The sequence below is a fragment of the Lipotes vexillifer genome, unplaced genomic scaffold (assembly GCF_000442215.2).
Source record: "Lipotes vexillifer unplaced genomic scaffold, Lipotes_vexillifer_v1.1 scaffold71, whole genome shotgun sequence".
Lineage (NCBI taxonomy): Eukaryota > Metazoa > Chordata > Mammalia > Artiodactyla > Lipotidae > Lipotes > Lipotes vexillifer.
The window spans coordinates 7983779-7995106 of NW_006793703.1; positions in this window are offsets into that span (position 1 = coordinate 7983779).

Sequence of the window (11328 nt, forward strand, 5' to 3'; positions counted from 1 at the left end):
GCTCTTTCAAAAGAAGCCATATTGAGAGGTGGGGATCACGCTTGAGAAAGAAGAATTTATGACTTCTGAGACAGTTTCAGCAGCAAGTGATGGAATGCTCTTAATATTTTAATTTGCATATATACTTTTTCTTTTACAGATATAAGACTAAAATACACAATCCCTGTTCAATTAAATTAGTAAATCAACCAAAAATATATTTAACAGCAATAGTTCGGTTGGTATTAAATAAGGCAAAAACTTGAAAGTAATGCCCCAAAGACTGAAGTTTCAAATGTGTACATCAACACGTCTCAAAAGGAGGATACCTGTCCTTTACTTTTCTTAGTATTTTTTTTCCAAGCCGCCACTCTCTTCTTGCCAATCCAACAGGTGTCCAGGGCAATACTCTGGAAGCAGGAGACTAATGGACACAGGTATCAATTCAATGTATCTGTCCTCAAAAAGAATTTGCATAAGCTCTTGCTAAGTCTACTGTCTTCGTCAAATAATGCCATAATAACGCCTTGTAACGCATCACTCAAAACTCAGTGGTTGCAAAATCAAGCATTTATTCTCATGATCAAAGATCTGTGACATGTCGCCAGCTGTTCCACTGATGTAAGTTGTATTCGTTTGTGCTTTGCGCTGCATCTGGGTGGGCCTGGATCTAGGCATTAGGTTCCTGCAGGTCTGTCGCATGTGTGTTTCTTCCAGGGCCCAGGCTGAAGGGGCAGAAGCTAAGCAAGTCACGTTTTCCCATAAAGAATCACCGGAGTGCAAGACTGAAGCCAAACCATGCAAGTAATTAAGACTCAGTTTTTACCATGTTTACCAGTGTTCCACTGGTCAAAGTTAATCACGCGGCCGAAGCCAACATCAATGGACTAGGAGAATACTTTCCTCACAGGAGGGGAAGAGTAGTGATTATTTGCTAAATAATGAATCCAAACCATCGCACCTCCTTCACTGAAAACCTTACATACTCTCCAGCTAGTGTGAGGGGTTTGGTTCACCTGTGTGGTAGCAGAAATATTAGCGCCCTAGGTGAGAGCAGCAAAAATCTACACAGAAAAGAAGTGGCAGGAACCCAAATGGTTCAGGCTTCTATGTGAGGAAACCCCACAGACCTTTACGGCACACAAATGGTGGCCTTTGTTTCATCTGCCCTCAGGCACTGCAGGGCATCTCAGGACATGTGGCATCCCCTCATCTATGGACCTTTACACCAGCCCGTCCACTCATGCAAATGTCATAACGCCACCCTACTTTTGCAGAAAAAGATTTTTTCCAAAACTCTTACCAATTTAATATTGAACTTGACCACTTAATTTCTTCCTGGTTCTCCTGCTGACTCTCGGCTCTGTCCCCTCTTTTAGGCCTAGCACACATCCTTCACAGTTGATGCCTGAGCTTCTTTATGCAGATTTAAGTTTGTACACACTGTGAGGATTTTGGCTTACACTCATGCCTTGGAACTTCAGTTCCCTGCAGAATCAGGAAAGGTCCTATAATCCAGCTCCATCCCACAGAGTTTATTCTCAATCTCCAACACTGGCTGGATAATACCCCAGGTGGACCATAAATGGGGATTATAGGTGGTGGAAGTCCTTTGGAAACCATGAATAGAAAAACTCCAAAATCAAGGCTAAGTCATTGGTAAGATGTGTTGAGTTCAAGAACTAGAGATAGAATGAAGCCGCCAGGGGTTGGCAAGGAAACTAGGCTCCAGAAAAGAGTATCCGTAGGTAAGCCCTGACAGGTGGTTTTTGGTTTTTTTTCTTTTTTTGTAATGCAGGTGCCTGACTTAAGCTTAGATTGCCTAGGTGTCCATTTCAAAGAGGCGTCCACTTCAAAGCCAAATATCGCCAGCCATAGATAAAGGGCCAGGCTGCCTCCCCCACTGAGGCTGCTTTGTATTAGAGATCCTGGTTGATTTCAGTAACCCACCATTTGGGCTACTTGTTTTTTTCCTCTTCCCGTGCTTTAAATTCCTGCTTTTATGTTTTAAATTCACCAACAAAGAGCGAGCCACAAAACCCTAGGTCCTCAACCTCAACCCCAATAAAAGCAGAACCCCAGGGCCTTGCGTTCTCTCTCCCTAGCCTCGACCTCCCTGTGTGGCCCTGGGTGTGCTGTGCAATTTCCAGGTCTTGTAAGTAATAAAACGTTATGTTTTTCAGAGCTTCCTGATGGTTATTGCTAAAGGCCATCTTTAGCAATAAAGATGCTAAACATTATTACATCATAATAAGAACCACAAGAGCTGGTCCAACCACAACATTACTTATTGATAGGCTGGGACAACACAAAAGAATATCTAACTTCAGAGCCTGGGGAAATCTGCACAGATAGCAATCAGCTAGCTGTGTGTGTTCTCTTCGGTGTCCAAAGAATCACCTTTGCCTGGCCTGATGCCCGGATTCAGTTTTGTTTTCTTTTGTTTTTCTTCCAGTTTTATTGAGATATAACTGACATACAACACTATACAAGTTTAGGGTGTACGGCGTAATGATTTGACTGAAATACATCATGAAACGATTATCACAGTAAGTTTAGTATCTTATTTCTTTAATTTTGTATCTCATATAGATACAAAATTAAAGAAATAGGAAACAAAATTTTTCCTTGTGATGAGAACTGTTAGGATTGATTCTCCTAACAACTTTCAAATATTGCATTTTATGTAACATACAACAGTGTTGATCATATTTATCGTGTTGTACATCACATCCCTAGTTATCTTACAACTGGAAGTTTGCACCTTTTGACTGCCTTCCTCCAATTTTCCCTCTCGCACGCCCCCACCCCCGCCTCCGGTAACCACAAACCCAATCTCTTTTTTTTTTTTCTTAACATCTTTACTGGAGTATAATTGCTTTACAATGGTGTGTTAGTTTCTGCTTTATAACAAAGTGAATCAGCTATACATATACATATATTCCCATATCTCTTCCCTCTTGCGTCTCCCTCCCACCCTCCCTATCCCACCCCTCTAGGTGGTCACAAAGCACCAAGCTGATCTCCCTGTGCTATGCGACTGCCTACCACTAGCTATCTATTTTACATTTGGTAGTGAATATATGTCTATGCCACTCTCTCACTTTGCCCCAGCTTACCCTTCCCCCTCCCCATGTCCTCAAGTCCACTGTCTAGTAGGTCTGCGTCTTTATTCCCGTCTTGCCCCTAAGTTCTTCATGACCTTTTATTTTTTAGATTCCATATATATGTGTTAGCATACGGTATTTGTTTTTCTCTGACTTACTTCACTGTATGACAGACTCTAGGTCTATCCACCTCACTGCAAACAACTCAATTTCGTTTCTTTTTATGGCTGAGTAATATTCCATTGTATATATGTGCAACATCTTCCTTATCCATTCATCTGTCCATAGACAATTAGCTTGCTTCCATGTCCTGGCTATTGTAAGTAGAGCTGCAATGAACATTGTGGTACATGACTCTTTTTGAATTATGGTTTTCTCAGGGTATATGCCCAGTAGTGGGATTGCTGGGTCGTATGGTAGTTCTATTTTTAGTTTTTTAAGGAACCTCCATACTGTTCTCCATAGTGGCTGTATCAATTTACATTCCCACCAACAGTGTATGAGAGTTCCCTTTTCTCCACACCCTCTCCAGCATTTACTGTTTGTAGATTTTTTGATGATGGCCATTCTGACCGCTGTGAGATGATTATCGCGTTGTAGTTTTCATTTGCATTTCTCTAATGATTAATGACCTTGAGCATTCTTTCATGTGCTTGTTGGCAATCTGTATATCTTCTTTGGAGAAATGTCTATTTAGGTCTTCTGCCCATTTTTGGATTGGGTTGTTTGTTCTTTTGATATTGAGCTGCATGAGCTGCTTGTACATTTTGGAGATTAATCCTTTGTCAGTTGCTTCATTTGCAAATATTTTCTCCCATTCTGAGGGCTGTCTTTTCATCTTGTTTATGGTTTCCTTTGCTGTGCAAAAGCTTTTAAGTTTCATTAGGTCCCATTTGTTTATTTACTTTTTTATTCCCATTTCTCTAGGAGCTGGGTCAAAAAGGATCTTGCTGTGATTTATGTCATACAGTGTTTTGCCTATGTTTTCCTCTAAGAGTTTGATAGTGTCTGGCCTTACATTTAGGTCTTTAATCCATTTTGAGTTTATTTTTGTGTATGGTGTTAGGGAGTGTTCTAATTTCTTTCTTTTACATGTAGCTGTCCAGTATTCCCAGCACCACTTATTGAAGAGGCTGTGTTTTCTCCACTGTATATTCTTGCCTCCTTTATCAAAGATAAGGTGACCATATGTGCGTGGCTTTCTATCCTGTTCCATTGATGTATATTTCTCTTTTTGTGCCAGTACCATACTGTCTTGATTACTGTAGCTTTGTAGTATAGTCTGAAGTCCAGGAGCCTGATTCCTCCAGCTCTGTTTTTCTTTCTCAAGATTGCTTTGGCTATTAGGGATCTTTTGTGTTTTCATACAAATTGTGAAATTTTTTGTTCTAGTCCTGTGAAAAATGCCAGTGGTAGTTTGATAGGGATTGCATCAAATCTGTAGATTGCTTTGGGTAGTACAGTCATTTTCACAATATTGATTCTTCCAATCCAAGAACATGGTATATCTCTCCATCTATTTGTATCATCTTTAATTTCTTTCATCAGTGTCTTATAATTTTCTGCATATAGGTCTTTTGTCTCCTTAGGTAGGTTTATTCCTAGGTATTTTATTCTTTTTGTTGCAGTGGTAACTGGGGGTGTTTTCTTAATTTCACTTTCAGATTTTTCATTATTAGTGTATAGGAATGCAAGAGATTTCTGTGCATTAATTTTGTATCCTGCTACTTTACCAAATTCATTGATTAGCTCTAGTAGTTCTCTGGTAGCATCTTTAGGATTCTCTATGTATAGTATCATGTCATCTGCAAACAGTGACAGCTTTACTTCTGCTTTTCCGATTTGGATTCCTTTTATTTCTTTTTCTTCTCTGACTGCTGTGGCTAAAACTTCCAAAACTATGTTGAATAATAGTGGTGAGAGTGGGCAACCTTGTCTTGTTTCTGATCTTAGTGGAAATGGTTTCAGTTTTTCACCATTGAGGATGATGTTGGCTGTGGGTTTGTCATATATGGCCTTTATTATGTTGAGGTAAGTTTCCTCTATGTCTACTTTCTGGAGGGTTTTTTTTTTAATCATAAATGGGTGCTGAATTTTGTCAAAAGCTTTCTCTGCATCTATTGAGATGATCATATGGTTTTTCTCCTTCAATTTGTTAATATGGTGCGTCACATTGATTGATTTGCGTATACTGAAGAAACCTTGCATTCCTGGGATAAACCCCACTTGATCATGGTGTATGATTCTTTTAATTTGCTGTTGGATTTTGTTTGCTAGTATTATGTTGAGGATTTTTGCATCTATGTTCATCACAGATATTGGTCTGTAGTTTTCTTTTTTTGTGACATCTTTGTCTGGTTTTGGTATGAGGGAGATGGTGGCCTTGTAGAATGAGTTTGGGAGTGGTCCTCCATCTGCTATATTTTGGAAGAGTTTGAGAAGGATAGGTGTTATCTCTTCTCTAAATGTTTGATAGAATTCGCCTGTGAAGCCAGCTGGCCCTGGGATTTTGTTTGTTGGAAGATTTTTAATCACAGTTTCGAGTTCAGTGCTTGTGATTGGTCTGTTCATATTTTCTATTTCTTCCTGGTTCAATCTTGGAAGGTTGTGCTTTTCTAAGAATTTGTCCATTTCTTCCAGGTTGTCCATTTTATTGGCACAGAGTTGCTTGTAGTAAACTCGCATGATCCTTTGTATTACTGCAGTGTCAGTTGTTACTTCTCCTTTTTTCATTTCTAATTCTATTGATTTGAGTTTTCTCCCTTTTTTTCTTGATGAGTCTGGCTAATGGTTTGTCAATTTTGTTTATCTTCTCAAAGAACAAGCTTTTAGTTTTATTGATCTTTGCTATCATTTCCTTCATTTCATTTTCATTTACTTCTGATCTGATCTTTATGATTTCTTTCCTTCTGCTAACTTTGGGGGTTTTTTGTTCTTCCTTCTCTAATTGTTTTAGCTGTAAGGTTAGCTTGTTTATTTGAGATGTTTCTTGCTTCTTAAGGTCGGATTGTATTGCTCTAAACTTCCTGCTTAGAACTGCTTTTGCCGCATCTCATAGGTTTTGGGTTGTCGTGTTTTCACTGTCATTTGTTTCTATGTATTTTTTAATTTCTTCTTGGATTTCTTCAGTGATCTCGTGGTTATTAAGTAATGTATTGTTTAGCTTCCATGTGTTTGTATTTTTTACAGATTTTTTCCTGTAATTGATATCTAGTGTCATAGCGTTGTGGTCAGAAAAGATACTTGATATGATTTCAATTTTCTCAAATTTACCAAGGCTTGATTTGTTACCCAAGATATGTTCCATGAGCACTTGAGAAGAAAGTGTATTCTGTTGTTTTTAGATGGAGTGTCCTATAAATATCAATTAAGTCCATCTTGTTTAATGTATCATTTAAAGCTTGTGTTTCCTTATTTATTTTCATTTTGGATAATCTATCCATTTGTGAAAGTGGGCTGTTAAAGTCCCCCACTATTATCATGTTCCTGTTAATCTCCCGTTTTATGGCTGTTAGCATTTGCCTTTTATACTGAGGTGCTCCTATGTTGGGTGCATAATTATCTACAATTGTTATACATTCTTCTTGTATTGATCCCTTGATCATTATGTAGTGTCCTTCTTTGTCTCTTGTAATAGTTTTTACTTTAAAGTCTTTTTTGTCTGATATGAGAATTGCTACTCCAGCCTTCTTTTGGTTTCCATTTGCATGCAATTTCTTTTTCCTTCTCCTCACTTTCAGTCTGTATGTGTCCCTAGGTCTGAAGTAGGTCTCTTGTAGATAGCATATATACGGGTCTTGTTTTTGTATCCATTCAGCCAGTCTATGTCTTTTGGTTGGAGCATTTAATCCATTTACATTTAAGATTAAGACCGAAGCCCGAGCCTCAGCTCCCAGCCCTGCCCGCCCCGGCGGGTGAGCAGACAAGCCTCTCGGGCTGGTGAGTCCCGGTCGGCACCGATCCTCTGTGCGGGAATGTCTCCGCTTTGCCCTCCGCACCCCTGTTGCTGTGCTCTCCTCCGTGGCTCCGAAGCTTCCCCCTCCGCCACCCCCCATCTCTGCCCGCGAAGGGGCTTCTAGTGTGTGGAAACCTTTCCTCCTTCACAGCTCCCTCCCACTGGTGCAGGTTCCGTCCCTATTCTTTTGTCTGTGCTTTTCTTTTTTTCTTTTGCCCTACCCAGGTACGTGGGGAGTTTCTTGCCCTTTGGGAGGTCTGAGGTCTTCTGTCAGCATTCAGTAGGTGTTCTGTATGAGCTGTTCCACATGTAGATGTATTTCTGATGTATCTGTGGGGAGGAAGGTGATCTCCGCGTCTTACTCTTCTGCCATCTTGAAGCTCCTCCTGCACTCTCTTTTTAAATGACTTTGTTTTTGAAGTATAATTGACCTACAACACTATGTTAGTTCCTGTTCTACAACATAGTGATTCAATATTTCTATACATTTCAAAATGATCACCACGATAAGTTTAGTTCCCATCTGTGACTATGCAAAGACATTACATAGTTATTGACTATATCCCCATACTGTACATTTCATATGCATGACTCATTTATTTTGCAACTGGAAGTTTGTACGTTTTAATCTCCCTCACCTATCTTTTTCCTCCTCCCATCCCCCTCCCCTCTGGCAACCACCTGTTTATTCTCTATATCTATAACTCTGTTTCAGTTTCACAATGTTTGTTCATTTGTTTTGTTTGTTAGATCCCACATATAGGTGACATCATACAGTATTTGTCTTTCTCTGTTGAATTTATTTCACTCAGCATAATATGCTGTAGGTCCATCCATATTGTCACAAATGGCAAGATTTCATTCTTTTTCTATGGCTGAGCAATACCCAATTGTGTACATATATACCACATCTCTTTTACTGATGCCCTGATTCTTAAGTTAGAGCATCTGCTACCCATATCATTCATTAGCTGTTGATTAATTGTATTGTCATCCAACAGGGGAAGTTTACTCTGCATTGGAATTGAGAATCACAGTCATATCTCCACCTGGGATGCTATTCCATTTACTCTTTCTTTTCCTTTTTTCCCCCTAAAATTCAATTCATTTGCTTACTTCTATTTAAACACATGCACATACACACACATAGAGCATCATCTAGGAAATATTGTTTCCTGGATTGTAATTTTCTGTATCCTTTATTTTTCAAAGGTCTACCTTTTCCTGGAACTATTAAGACAGAGTGTTTTGGTCTTCTCTCCCTTTATCCTTCCCAGCAGCAGGGCAATCAGTGGGGTTGACATCTCAATGGGCCACATCTTTCCTGTGGTCCAACCTCCTCCACCCCCCTTTTTCAGTCTTGGTTCTACCATTCTTCATCTGATAGCCTCAGTAAATATGTTAAGTATATTTTCCAACAGAAATGATGTGATCTAGCATAAAGCAGAAATTTTAGCTCTAGACATGCTGGAGTTAATTTGAATCTGGGTTCTACCAAATACAGTCATGTGCTGTTGGGGAAAATCTCTTAATGAACCCGTACTGCTAATTTCTATAAAACAAAATCATCATACCTTCTATGACAGATTAGCATAAGGACTTAGTAAAGGAAGCCGTGTTTTGTACACTGCCTTGCAAACTACAGGCCGAGAACAAATGATAGCTATCATCACTTGCGTGTGTCTGTTTATATTGTTTTAGAGTTTCCAAAAGCAATACAATAGTATCAGTTCATCTGTGCAGTAAAGAATAAATGATTTTGAACCTGGTTTTTCTACTTTTAGTTTGTCTCAGATCTCGATGGAATATCAGACAAGGCTAAGAATTTGCTGAGAGGTTGAGGACATTGGAGAATGTCTTCTTTAAAAAGAGTTTGGGGAGAGTGTGGGTTTTCCTTTCCCTCACCTCACCATGAATCGTGTTTACCACTCACTTTGAGCCTAATAAGGAGGTTCAAGAGAATGATTTGGAGGACTTGAGATACCAGGAAGTAGCAAATGACTTATGCCTGAAAATTATAAAGACAAGAGAGTGTGGCTGGGTACCTGCACAGCAAAGCACGCTGCCGTAGACACAAGATGCACCGCTAGAGATGCGCGCATTCAGTACACCGTCTGTGCTCTGTGGATCCCATGGAAAGGAGATGGCCAGGAGCTGACGTGAAATGTACATGTTGCAGGGCTTCCTACCGGAAGAGAGGCCACCCAGAAGGAAGAGGCTGGACACATGCCTATGGAAGAAAAAATGAAGGCAAATTTATGAAGGGCAAGCCAGGAGAAGCGTAATTCCATTTGGAGGTCTTGAGGCAGTTGTTTCTAGTGAGAATAACTCTGAAGAGCCCACAAAAGAATCCATAAGAGAGGCAACTTTGGATATCAGCCTCATCTAGAGGGCTCCGAATCAGATTAAAAGGGAATCCTTTTCCATCTCTTACTTCTCCTCCGTTCCCAAGCATCAACCTGGAAGGAACCAAAACTGCAGTTGCAAGTTAGAAAGGAGATCGGTGGAGAAGGAGAGATGCTGACCATGACCTGCATTTCCTATTGCAGCCGTCAAGCCTGAGACAAGTGCAAATTGGGGAAGGGGAAAAATTTTGAAAGCAACAAAAATTCAGAGGTTTGGTGGTAGATCAGACCGCCCTCGTTATTACCTAGAAATGACTGGAGATTCTGTCATTACCTAAAGTAACTGGAAAGCTACTGGACTTCCCCAAGATTTCACCCAGAGGTGAAAGATTTCACCCAGTGGTGATGAATAAGCTGCTGGAGCAGGTTTTGTGGGAATAGTTGTAAGAAAGAATAAAGACAATTTTGCTCGTGCCTTGCTGAGTGTAGTTCCATTATTAAACAAACTGCATTAACTGCATGACCAAGGATAAGGAACTTGACTTTTCTCATCACGTGAAAATTGAGAGAATTATACTTTGCATTATTTCAAGTAAGTCTATCTTAAAAATACTAATGTTATAAAACATTTAGCATGGATTGGTCCTGTTTAATGTTCAGTAAGTATTCTGTTTTGCATAAAGGATTGGTGAACAATAATTTCCCCATTTGGAAGAACAGAAAACAAGAGAATGGAACACATTGTGTGGTCTCCCTTTGTGAAACCCTTAAAAAACACAAAAAATATGATTGACCTGTTAGGAATTATACCAGTATTGCTCTATAATAAACAATCCCCAAATCTGGTGCCTTAAAAAAAATGGATTGGCTCTCCATTCTATGGCTTGGCAAATTAGGCAGTTGGAGTGTCAGCTGCACTTGTTTATATGTTTGGTTTCAAATGGCAGCTCAGGGCTGCCTAGTTCAGGATGGCCTCCCTCCCTGTTTGGTGGTTGGCTGGGATTGTTAGCCAGGGCATCTCCTTAAGGGGGCCCCTCCAGAGGCTAGCTCAGGCTCATTCCAATGGCAGCTGGATTCCAAGAAAGCAAGAGTGGAAGCTGCAAATCTCTGGAGACCTAGGCTTGAAATTCATACAACATCACTTCTGCCATATTCTCTTGATCAATGCAAGTCTCAAAGCCAGACCAGACTCAAGGAATAGAAAAATAAACTCCACCACCTGAGGAGAGGAACTGCCAAGAATTTGCAGCTATGTAATACGCCACAGGGAAAAGAAAGAACAGTCTTCCCCAAGAGGTGACATATCATGAAAAGATCACTGAACTAGGAATCAGAAGGCCTGGCTTTCAGTCCTACATTTCTCATTAACTAGTTATGCGATTTTTACCTAATTTCCCATATCTGTAAAATCTAGTACTCAAAGCCTGTGAGTCTAGGTTTCTGATTTAGTCTCTATTTCTTCCTTCTCTGGGGGCCTTAGAAGTCGCTATAGACTTAAGGCCAGAGCATCAGCATCAACTTATGGGAACTGTTTCCCTGTTTCCCCCTTAAAGATAAGCAGAGACCAGAGAAGGAAAAACCTAGGCCCACCCAACCCTCACTTCTGAAAGTTCTGGCCAAAGGTATCTAAGTAGAAGTGCCATGTGGTACCTATTTGAAATCTTCCTTAGGGGATATCTGGCATTTTCCCATTGCCTACCTGTGCCCCCTCCCCCTACTTTTTTTGGCCCTTTCTTCCATTCTGCTGTCTGGAAGGCATATGCCTCACGGATAATAAGAATGAAGTTCACACTTGAGAGATGGCAGATTGGTGAGCTAGAAGGAATCCAGTGTCTAGGTGGCTAGGGACTTTGTGGAGATGAGCATCTATACCAGCCCTGAACTACATCCCTACAGACTTTTATATGCGAGAAAATTACTGTTTTATTTAGGCTACTGTGGG